We start from the raw sequence: 10212 nt of genomic DNA on the forward strand, positions 1-10212 counted from the left end.
AAACCTTAGGAGCAGGACAGGTGACCCTGTTATCAGGGGTTGCCACCAGGCAGCCGGTAGGCAAGACAGGGTGCCTTCTTTCATCTTCCTCCTGCCCCAAATCCTAGAACAGATGCCCTTTGAAGTCTCCCTCCCTACTTCCCAACAGAAGCCACTGTGGGGAAATTGTTAAATAGCAGGAGGGAGGTACCAAGCAAGTGTCCCTGAATTTACTAGCTTCTTACCAACATGCCACTAAGGGAACTGGTGGTTACATAGCTTCTGACTCTACGAGGGAAGCGCACAGAGCAAACTGGAGGTTGATATGGGGGGAGGGAATGGATGTCCTGGTCAGGAAGGAGGAGGAAATGGCTCAAAACAGAGGCACAACTAGGATACGCTGAACACTTACGGCAATTTTTTTTTTTAGCACTTGAGGAATAATTTCTTACGCTGGGCACTGAGGGGTCGTGCAAGCTCCAAATTCCATCTGCAAGTTATTTCAGCCTTAGAGAATACAAAGGTTGAAGGGGTTGGGTTTTTCCCCCAAGGATTTGGTTTGCTTAACTTATTGGGGGTTGGGGGACAGGGTGCTGGATATATCTTTCTTCAGGTGAGCTTGATAAATATAAATTCGGAATATTTTGAAAAGATTTAGAATAGAATCAATTTAGACTTCAGGAGTTCCCGTTGTGGCAAAGTGGAAAAGAATCTGACTAGGAACCACGAGGTTGTGGGTTTGATCCCTGGCCTCGCTCAGTGGGTTAAGGATCTGGCGTTGCCGTGAGCTGTGGTATAGGTCGCAGATTCGGCTCCGATGAGACCCCTAGCCTGGGAACCTCCACATGCCTTGGGTGTGGCCCTAAAAAGCCAAAAAAAAAAAAAAATTAGACTTCAGATTTACCCAACAAAATATGAACTGTTCAATGCACAGTTTGCAAGAACATTTTTATTCCATACTGTAAGGCACACCTGTACATTTTGCTCATTTATAAGCAGTCCTTTTTACAGGTATTTTTTTGGTGGAGAAGAACAAAGGGAGTCAAGTGTTAGGTTCCCTTCCTTGGTGGGGGTGGCTGGGTGCCAGCGAAGGGGGAGGGAAGTGAGAAGACAGGAAATACAGGAGGCTGTCATTACTTCCTTTTCTCAGCGATGAGACAGCTTCATAGACAATATGATTTATGAATTGTTTTCGATGAAGGAAGGCAGAAAAGCATAGGTAAAAGAGAAGAGGATTTCTTTTAAAAAAAGAAAGAAAGAAGAGGAAGTAACCAACCTGAAATCAGAGCGTCCGGTCTGCGGCAGTGCCCTAGCAAACAGCAGCCGTTATGAGCCGGTGACCGGACTTCTCAGACCCCTATCTTCTACCTACAAAATGGAAGAAAAACCCTGTACTCGCTCATTTGCTTCATTAAATACTTATGAGGTTCGGACAAGATAAAGTGCTCCGTATGGCAGAAACGCTGACACAATATTAGTACCTAAAGTGTTGCTCTTAGATGGTTTCTATTTCTGAACGCTGCTACTGCACCGGGGCCTGGATTGATCAAGAAGTACTCAGAAATAGTTGGCTGTGGTGGGGTTTTGTTGTTGTTGTTTTGTTTTGTTTTGTTTTTCATTTATTTAGTAAATCTTTGTGGAGGAAGGCACAATGCCAGGTACTTTGAGGGGTAAACACATGAGGGAGATATGGTGTCAGCCTTCATGGTGCTATGGTCTTCTAAAGTGAGTTTAAAACTAGAATCCAGAAAGATAGTAAAATAAATTCCTGCTCTAACCTTGTTAATTAAAATCAAACAGAGAATATATATTTGTTATGAATATTAACTAAAATATCAAGTTTCCAGAGTTTCTGCTGTGGCACAATGAGATTGGCAGTAGCTTGGGAGTTCAGGGACACTGGTTCGATTCCCAGCCCTGTTCAGTGGGTTAAGGATCCAGCATTGCAGCAGCTGCGGCATAGGCCACAACTGCAGCTCGGATCTGGGCACTCCAGATATATATGCTGCGGGGCAGACAAAAAAAGGAAAAAATAAAATAAAATATTGTTTCCTTACTTTGGGATAGAATTATTTACACACATAGAGTGGTGACTAGAAGACTAGTGGAAGTTACAATTTAAAATATATTTATTGGGAGTTCCCGTTGTGGGGCAGTGGTTAACGAATCTGACTAGGAACCATGAGGTTGCGGGTTCGGTCCCTGCCCTTGCTCAGTGGGTTAACGATCCGGCGTTGCCGTGAGCTGTGGTGTAGGTTGCAGACGCGGCTCGGATGCTGCGTTGTTGTGGCTCTGGCGTAGGCCGGTGGCTACAGCTCCGATTAGACCCCTAGCCTGGGAACCTCCATATGCCGCGGGAGCGGCCCAAGAAATAGCAACAACAACAACAACAACAACAAAAAAGAGACCAAAAAAAAAAAATAAAAATAAAAATAAAATATATTTATTTGAGCAGTTTCCGTCATGGTTCAGCAGAAACAAATCTGACTAGCATCCATGAAGATGCAGGTGCAATCCATGGCCTCACTCAGTGGGTTAAGGATCCAGGTTGCTCTGAGCTGTGGTGTAGGTCACAGAGGTGACTCGGATCTGGCATTGCTGTGCTGTGGTGAAGGCCAGTGGCTACAGCTCCAATTTGACCCCTATCCTGGGAACCTCCATATGCTGCAGGTGTGGCCCTAACAAGCAAACAAAACGAAGCAAAACAAAAACTACTTTAGAAATGGTAGAGAAAACTTAGAGAAGCACTAGGCCATGGTTTCTAATAAAACATCTAAATGTAAAATCAAGCCTATTTATTTCTACCCCCAGCTGCAGCAGAAACCCCTGGAAAAGAATGCCAGTCTAGTAACCTAGAGTCCAGGGTTCCAGTCTGACCCTGAAAATAGACATCTGCTGACCTTGGGCCCCTCACAACATACCTCTAGCCTCAATTTCATCATCTGCAAAAAGGAATAAAACCATTTGATGTGCTTATGTTGCATATTATTGTGAGAAACAAATACAATCATAGAAAATGTTTTGAGAAAGTTTAAAACTCCACAAGAATAAAAATTAGAATCTCCTCCACTGGCTAGCGTTTGATGTTGGTGCGTTTCACATCACCAAGTTCTAAAATTGAGTTTGTTGATACATTAATATTTCATTAGGTATAAACTCTGTACAACTTTTGGCAAATGACAATGGTATGTCCTTCTCTAAGTATTTTCACAGGGGTAAATCCCTACTGGACCTCCCCAGTATCTTCCCTGCACTTGCTGTGTCCAACCTCAGAGCAATAACTTACATTGACCACTAGATGGCACTATTTGAAGAAAAGTTTAGCTCCCTCCCTCCAAAAGCTGAATGTTTTTCCCAACTAAGGAGGCTTTCCAGGTTTGTTTGTTTTGTAACTTGAAAAAAAAAAATTATAAAGGCCACATGCTCACTGTGAAACTATATCAAACCATGTATAAAATAAAAAGGGAATGCCTCATTTCTGGCAGTTTCCTAGCCTTGATTTGAATACAATAGTTGTGTAGCCCTGATTAATCCCAGTTAGACAGAAAGCTGTGCTGGGCTAATAGAATAATTTGATATCTCAAGGCCACACCAGAAGTACAACCATAACCAACACAAAACCACCATACCCACATCTACCTCACCCCATCCCTAGATACACACAGCTCCATTTCAACTCCACTCTCACCAATTTTAAGGACCCAGTCCCCTTTATCATTTACTGGCTTCTTTCAAAATCCTTGTCCTTCATTGAAGGAATAGCATTAACAGAGTAGCTGAGCTGGTTATTACTAAGTCAGTAACTGATCAATGGTTTCAAGAAGCATATTAAAAATCCTACAGTCAAATATATTAACATAATAGTTTTTTCTCCCTCTATAACATTTTTTTCTTTTTGCCAAGATAAAACTATAAGTACACTTGCCTCCTTATCAGGTCACTTGGCAACACCAACCATTCAGGATGCTGCTGGGAAGCAAGGGCGAATGGAAACCATATTGCTTCAGTTGGTCAAGATGGCTGTCCAAAAGCTCATTCCACAAGAAAGACTAAGTCTGAGTCAATTTGATTGATTTTTTAAAAATTTGGACATCAGTTTTTCTCACCTTGCATTTGGAAGATCCTTGAGCAGCTGGGTGCTCTGGGTCCAAAAGTACTGCCTGGAATAAACACAGAGATGGGTTGCCATTGCTGGGAAAAACTTAACAGCCTTCCTTTCCTGGAGCAGAAGAGAAGATGACACAAGACTTGTTTGGGTCCTGTGTCTGTGAAACTGGCCATGGGGAATAATGCTAAGAGAAGAGCCAAAGTTCCCTTGTGGTTAAGGATCCAGCATTGCTGCTATGGTGCAGCTTGCAACTGCAGCATGGGTTCGACCCCTGGCCGGGGAACTTCCACTTGCCATGGGTGTGGCAAAAAAAGAAAGAGAGAGAGAGAAAGGAATGAAGAAAGGAAAGGGGGGGGGGGGAGAAGAGATGCTGGCTTCAGGTAACCTACCTTTGGCCCCTGAAAAACAACCAAAATCATTTATCATAGATCATCCCTACCCCTCAAAATAGCTCCCTCCAGGCTATCAGACATCTGAAGTTCCTCATCACACAAAGCCTTTAATCCAGGATTCAAGATCAAAAGTCAAAAATACTAACCTCTGAGTGAACAAATCAGTGTGATCTATATCCAGTAAAACTTTACATACTGACCTAGAGGGATTACAGCAAGAAGTGCCTGAAAGGGGATCCCACAGCGTGAAAGAGAGGAAACTACAAAGGCTGGAGATTTGAAGGTGAAGATTCCACTTTGTTATTCATTCATTCTTTCCACAAATTTATTCTGTGTTTGTTTGCTTGCTTTAGAACCGAACCGCAGCATGTGGAGGTTTCAGGGTTAGGGGTCCGGTCATTAGCTACAGCTGCCAGCCTATGCCACAGCCACAGCAATGCCAGATCCGAGCCACGTCTGCAACCTACACCACGGCTCATGGCAATGCCGGATCCTTAACCCACTGAGCAAGGCCAGGGATCGAACCCACAACGTTATGGTTCCTAGTCGGATTCATTCCTGCTGCGCCACAACAGGAACTCCTCCACAAACTTATTCTATTATGTATCCCTCACTCTTCTAGCCTAAGATGATGCAGGGAAAACAAGATGAAGTCCTGCCCTCCTGGCCTGACTTTCTACGACCAGGCCACTACACAATAGGTGTTAGGATGGTTTTTGAGAGCCAGACACAGACCTAAGCATGTACTTTGTCTCATTCAGCCCTCACATCTACCCCCATGAGGTGGGTGGTAAAACTCCCATTTTACAGTTGTGTATCTGTCCAGGACAGTAAACTGGAGTCTGACATGTTTGTCATCAGCTGCATGGAGCTGGAACTTGCACCTGAGCCTGCCAGCTTCCATATATGCTATTTTATGTGAAAATGTGGAGTCCTCCATATATTCTGAAATAGGGATATTACAAGTCCTGAAGGATCTGTAAGAATTCCAGACTAGAGAATTCTCGCTCCTCATAGTTTCCTAGGGGGGAAAAAAAAGACTGTAATTGCCAGGCTCCAAGATGATGGGCAAAATGACAGTCGCCCAGCTCCAAAATGGCCACCACCACGTTTTCCTTGTGTGGGAGCAATCGCAGTGGCAGGCGGGCCATCGCAGGTGGCTGCTCTCAGGGACTGGCCCAAATGCCAGAAGGGCCACCTGGCTCTTCCCTCTCCTGAGCTATTGGCCAAAGAATATTTTAGGCCTCCTTAGTCCAGGCTGGACTAAAGCAGAGGAACGAAGCGGACAGAGGAGGAAGGCAGGTAACCAAGGACAGTGGGTCTGAAGAAAAAGAGCAAGAAAAGCTTTGCCGGTTGTAACTGGAAGTCACTGCGCTGTTCGCAGGCGCCGCGCTTCGGCCTAGATAAGTGTACTCACAGCCCTATTCTCCGCCCCCAAAGCCTCCTGGCAACCAATTCTCGGCGGGGAAGCCGTGACGTCAGCTGTTGCCGGGCGGACTTTGGAGTGCCTCCTGGGCCTTCACCTGCAAGATCCTTAGGGGATGTCGTCTCAGAGTGAGGGCGGCTGGGAGATGGAAAGGCGGCGAGGAGCAGCGGGGAAAAAAAGATGGGAGAAGAAAAGATATAGTCTGGAGTTTCTGTCGTGGTGCAGCAGAAACGAATCCGAGTAGGAACCTTGAAGTTGTGTGTTCAATCCCTGGCCCCGCTCAGTGGGTTAAGGATCTGCCGTTGTGGTGAGCTGTGGTGGAGGTCGCAGATGCGGCTTGGATCTGGACTTGCAGTGGCTGTGGTGTAGGCTGGCAGCTGTAGCTCTGATTAGGCCCCTAGCCTGGGAACCTCCATATGCCTGCGGGTGCGGCCCTAAAAAGCAAAAAAAGAAAAGAAAAAAGAAAACGAAAGATGTATTTTTGTAAGATCCTACAACGAGGGAAAAACCTTAGAGTTACCTAGCCTAACATCCCATTCAATGCTGGCTTGATGTCAGGGAATGGGAAGCTCACTCCCACACTCCTCCGCAGTTGGCCTATTTTGATGGAGAGAAGATTCTCTCTGTATTGAATTAAAATCTGCCTCTGAAAACTTGCACCTGCTCATGAGGACCTGCGGAACAGCTTAATGCCTCTTACACAGGACAACTTATATCACATTTTGGTCAAAATCAGCACATATGCATTCCCATTTGGCGTGCGGGGAAGGCGAGGGAGCAAGCCTAAGTGTTGACTCGCCTGATTCATAACAAGCTGAATGCTTTTCTTTTTGAAAAAAGAAAAAAAGAAAATATTGGTGAATTTCAGAATAATAACAAAGAAGACACAAAATGAAAAAAATAGTTGATGAATAAAACTTCGGCTCTGAGGACTCCCTTGCTAAGTAGCTGCATCGGCTTGATTAGGAGCAGTGTTCTCATTTCTCCTGCAGACCAGTGAAACCCAGGCTAAGTGGATAGAAAAGAGACATTTCACCGTCTATCAGTCATTGAGTCTCCATGGAATTGGCAGGCCAGTTGGAACCCACAAATACTATGAAAATAGGGTCGCAAAAGTAAATAGCATTTTCCTCTGGAAACTTATACATACCACTAGAGGGAGTTCCAGAAGAAAAATTACTGTGTGCGAAGGTTAAGGACAGAATTTACTGTTTACTGTGTCCTTTCATGGTTCACATGGATCCTTTCATGTAATTCTGGTCCCAGCCCTAGTGAGGTGGATTTCATTATCCCCACGTACAGACGAGAAAGCTGAGGTGTCCACCTGTCAGAGTGTACAACTTTGTGCACAGTGATTTTTTTTTTTTTTTTTAGGGCCACACCTGCGGCATATGGAGGTTCCCAGGCTAGGGGTCGAATCAGAGCTACAGCTGCCGGCCTACACCACAGCCACTTCAATGCAGGATCCGAGCCTCGTCTGCGACCTACACCACAGCTCAGAGCAACACTGGATCCTTAACCCACTGAGCAAGGCCAAGGATCAAACCTGAAACCTCATGGTTCCTAGCCACTGCGCCACAATGGGAACTCCTGCACATGCTCTTTGAACCAAACTCCTCCTATGTAGAAAGCAGCGAATTTCCTGGGCATTCCACCAGGGCAGTTGCACAGAGCCCATGCTTAGGAGAGGACACTGTGTTTGGGCTTTAATATTCTGTCACTATCTTGCAATTCTTAATTTTTAAATTATTTTTTTCTTCTAAAATTCTTAATTTTATCGTTCAATTTGTTTTTGTTAGTGAAGTCCGACAGGGTAATAGACCATGCACCGAGAGCTTGGAGCCTAAGACCAAGCTTAGTCTCCCTTCTCAGCCTCCCCAGGACTGGTTTTCAGATGCCTTCAATTCCCCTCCACCCCTCACTCCACCCCCAGGAACCAGTGCCACCCTCTGTGCCACCGTCTCCTGGCAGGGGCCTGGGCCCAGAGGAGGGGTGGGGTCAGGCATACACATCTGTCTTGCCAAGTTGAGAGGCAGGACCCCAGGCACTTGGGAAGGCCTGCATTCACCCACCTCCTTAAGGACCTTTGTGCCTGAAGGAATGTAACATTAAATAGCAAAAAAACAAAAACTAAGGAAACATAACAGATCAAGAATGAAACTACAGAACAAAGGAAAGGATTTTTTCCTGCTATTTGAACAAGAGTTTTCTGAGTTTGGTTCCAGAGTTTTATTCTGTACCAGGCCCTTCAAATTATGTAGCTGGCCTAATAGACTGATATTTATTGTCAGATTACATGTAAAAGCAAAAAGACTGAAAATGATGGCCTGGGAGTTCCCGTTGTGGCTAGGGCTAGACAATTTCAAGCACCTATGACCCCCAAAACCTGCCCAGGAAAGCCTCTTGTGCCTGACTCTCTTACTTGAATCTGAACTTGCATCATGAAGGAAGAGCATCAGCTGGATATGTTAGGTTCTAGAAGGAGAGAATCCCCACTTGAGAGGAAGTGGGGCATGTACAGAAACCCCTCTTCCCACCTAGGTCACCCCTCTGGACCTTGACTGTTACACTGACGACTCCAGAATAGCCAGCCTGCTTGTGCCCAGACTCCAGTTGCCTTGCAGAGAGAAAGAATACACCACTCCCAGACTCAGCTGACCAGAGTCTGCCCTTCTAGCCCCTCATGACCACCTCAGACAAAAGCAGAAAATGTACTTCCAGGCATATTACTAGCCTCTGAAGAGCGCTGCCATAGATATAGATATAGATAGTCTTTTTAGGGCCACATCCTCAGGGTATGGAAATTCCCAGGCTAGGGGTGGAATCCGAGCTACAGCTGCCAGCTTATACCACAGCCACAGCAACATAGGATCCAAGCCGTCTCTGCAAACTACACTACAATGCCAGATCCTTAACCCACTGAGCAAGGCCAGGGGCTGAACCTATGTCCTCGTGGATACTAGTTGGGTTTGCAACTGCTGAGTCACGACAGGAACTTCCCCTATGTAGTTTTTTGTGGTATTGGATATGGTCTATGTGTGTGCAGTCCGAGGCAGGAACCACTAGCTGTATGTGTTACTGAGCATTTGAAATATAGCCAGTGCAAGAAAGGAACTGAATTTTAAATTTCATTTAGCCTTAATTTATGGCACTTCCCCCCCCCCCCCCCCCCGCCGCCTCACCCACAGCATGTGGACAGTCCCAGGCCAGGGATCGAGCCCATACCACAGCAGTGACCCAAGCCATGCAGTGACAAGGCTGGATCCTTAACCTGCTTTGCCACGAAACAACCCTTAGTCTTAACTTCAATGGGCACTTGGGACTAGTGATTACAGTGTAGGAGAGCCTGGATTTAAATGGGCATGGCTTGAAATCATCCATCCTGACTTACTTTTTTTCTTGATAAGACATCCTTATTTTATGATTGAAAACCTATTTTTCAATCAGAGTTCCTGTCATGGCTCAGTGGTTAAAGAATTCGACTAGGAACCATGGGGTTTCAGGTTCAATCCCTGGCCTTGCTCAGTAGGTTAAGGATCCAGCGTCGCCGTGAGCTGTGGTGTAGGTTGCAGAAGCGGCTCGGATCCCGCGTTGCTCTGGCTCTGGTGGTAGGCCGGCAGCTGCAGTTCCATTTAGACCCTTAGCCTGAGAACCTCCATATGTTGCAGGGGCGGCCCTAGAATAGGCAAAAAGACAAAAGAAAAAAAAAAAAAAAGAAAGTATATATTTCAAAAGTGGTGCTGATGCTGGTCACACCCTTCAGTAATCAGCTGAGTCTAGGGGTAAGGAAAAGGGTCATATTTCTATCCTGGATCACACTTCCCTCTGACACAAGAAAGTCCGAGGCAGGGAGATGTGTCCTGGTTTCCGGTCTGTCCTTGCTGACTTGGAGGATTTTTCTTTCTTCATGCTTGCCTCTCCAATCACAAGCGACCATCAACACTTGACATGTGACTCGTGGCTTTCCTAAATGTATTATTTGGAAGGGAGACGCTAACAAAGCCCAAGTGACCATCTGAACAGAAGAAAGAGCGTTCAGTGGGAGAGAGGGAGGTCAGATGTCAAGAGAAATGGCCTGTTAATGACAGTTAGGAGACCACAGAAATGGGAAACTAAGCCTACAGGTTGCTTCTTTTAAAAAAATTCAACACAGAGCCCTCTCTTTGGCTAATACCTGGAGGAAAGGGGCTGAAGGGACCTTACAGGATACATGGAGGTCCAGCGAGTGATCCATCCCAACAGGTCAGATCCTAGAAGCTCCCTCAAAGGCTGGATGGCTGGGAGGGAGCGGGGGAGGAAGGCCCAGT

General features: G+C 45.7%; 1 long non-coding RNA gene across 1 annotated transcript; it reads right to left on the reverse strand.

Annotated features, from left to right (window-relative positions):
- Positions 1-1271: 1271 nt before the first annotated feature.
- On the reverse strand, positions 1272-10211 carry LOC146401463 (uncharacterized). Its single transcript, XR_014809160.1, has 3 exons — positions 10080-10211; positions 4086-4139; positions 1272-1347 (listed from the first exon to the last, which is right to left on the reverse strand). It is a non-coding gene; the product is annotated as an uncharacterized LOC146401463 (long non-coding RNA).
- Between the last annotated feature and the right edge of the window lies 1 nt (position 10212).

Source organism: Sus scrofa, chromosome 7, assembly GCF_054392235.1.
Source record: "Sus scrofa isolate SSC_HxYL_T2T_F1_AM1 chromosome 7, Sscrofa_HxYL_maternal_Yorkshire_Landrace_v2.0, whole genome shotgun sequence".
In the NCBI taxonomy this organism is placed as follows: domain Eukaryota; kingdom Metazoa; phylum Chordata; class Mammalia; order Artiodactyla; family Suidae; genus Sus; species Sus scrofa.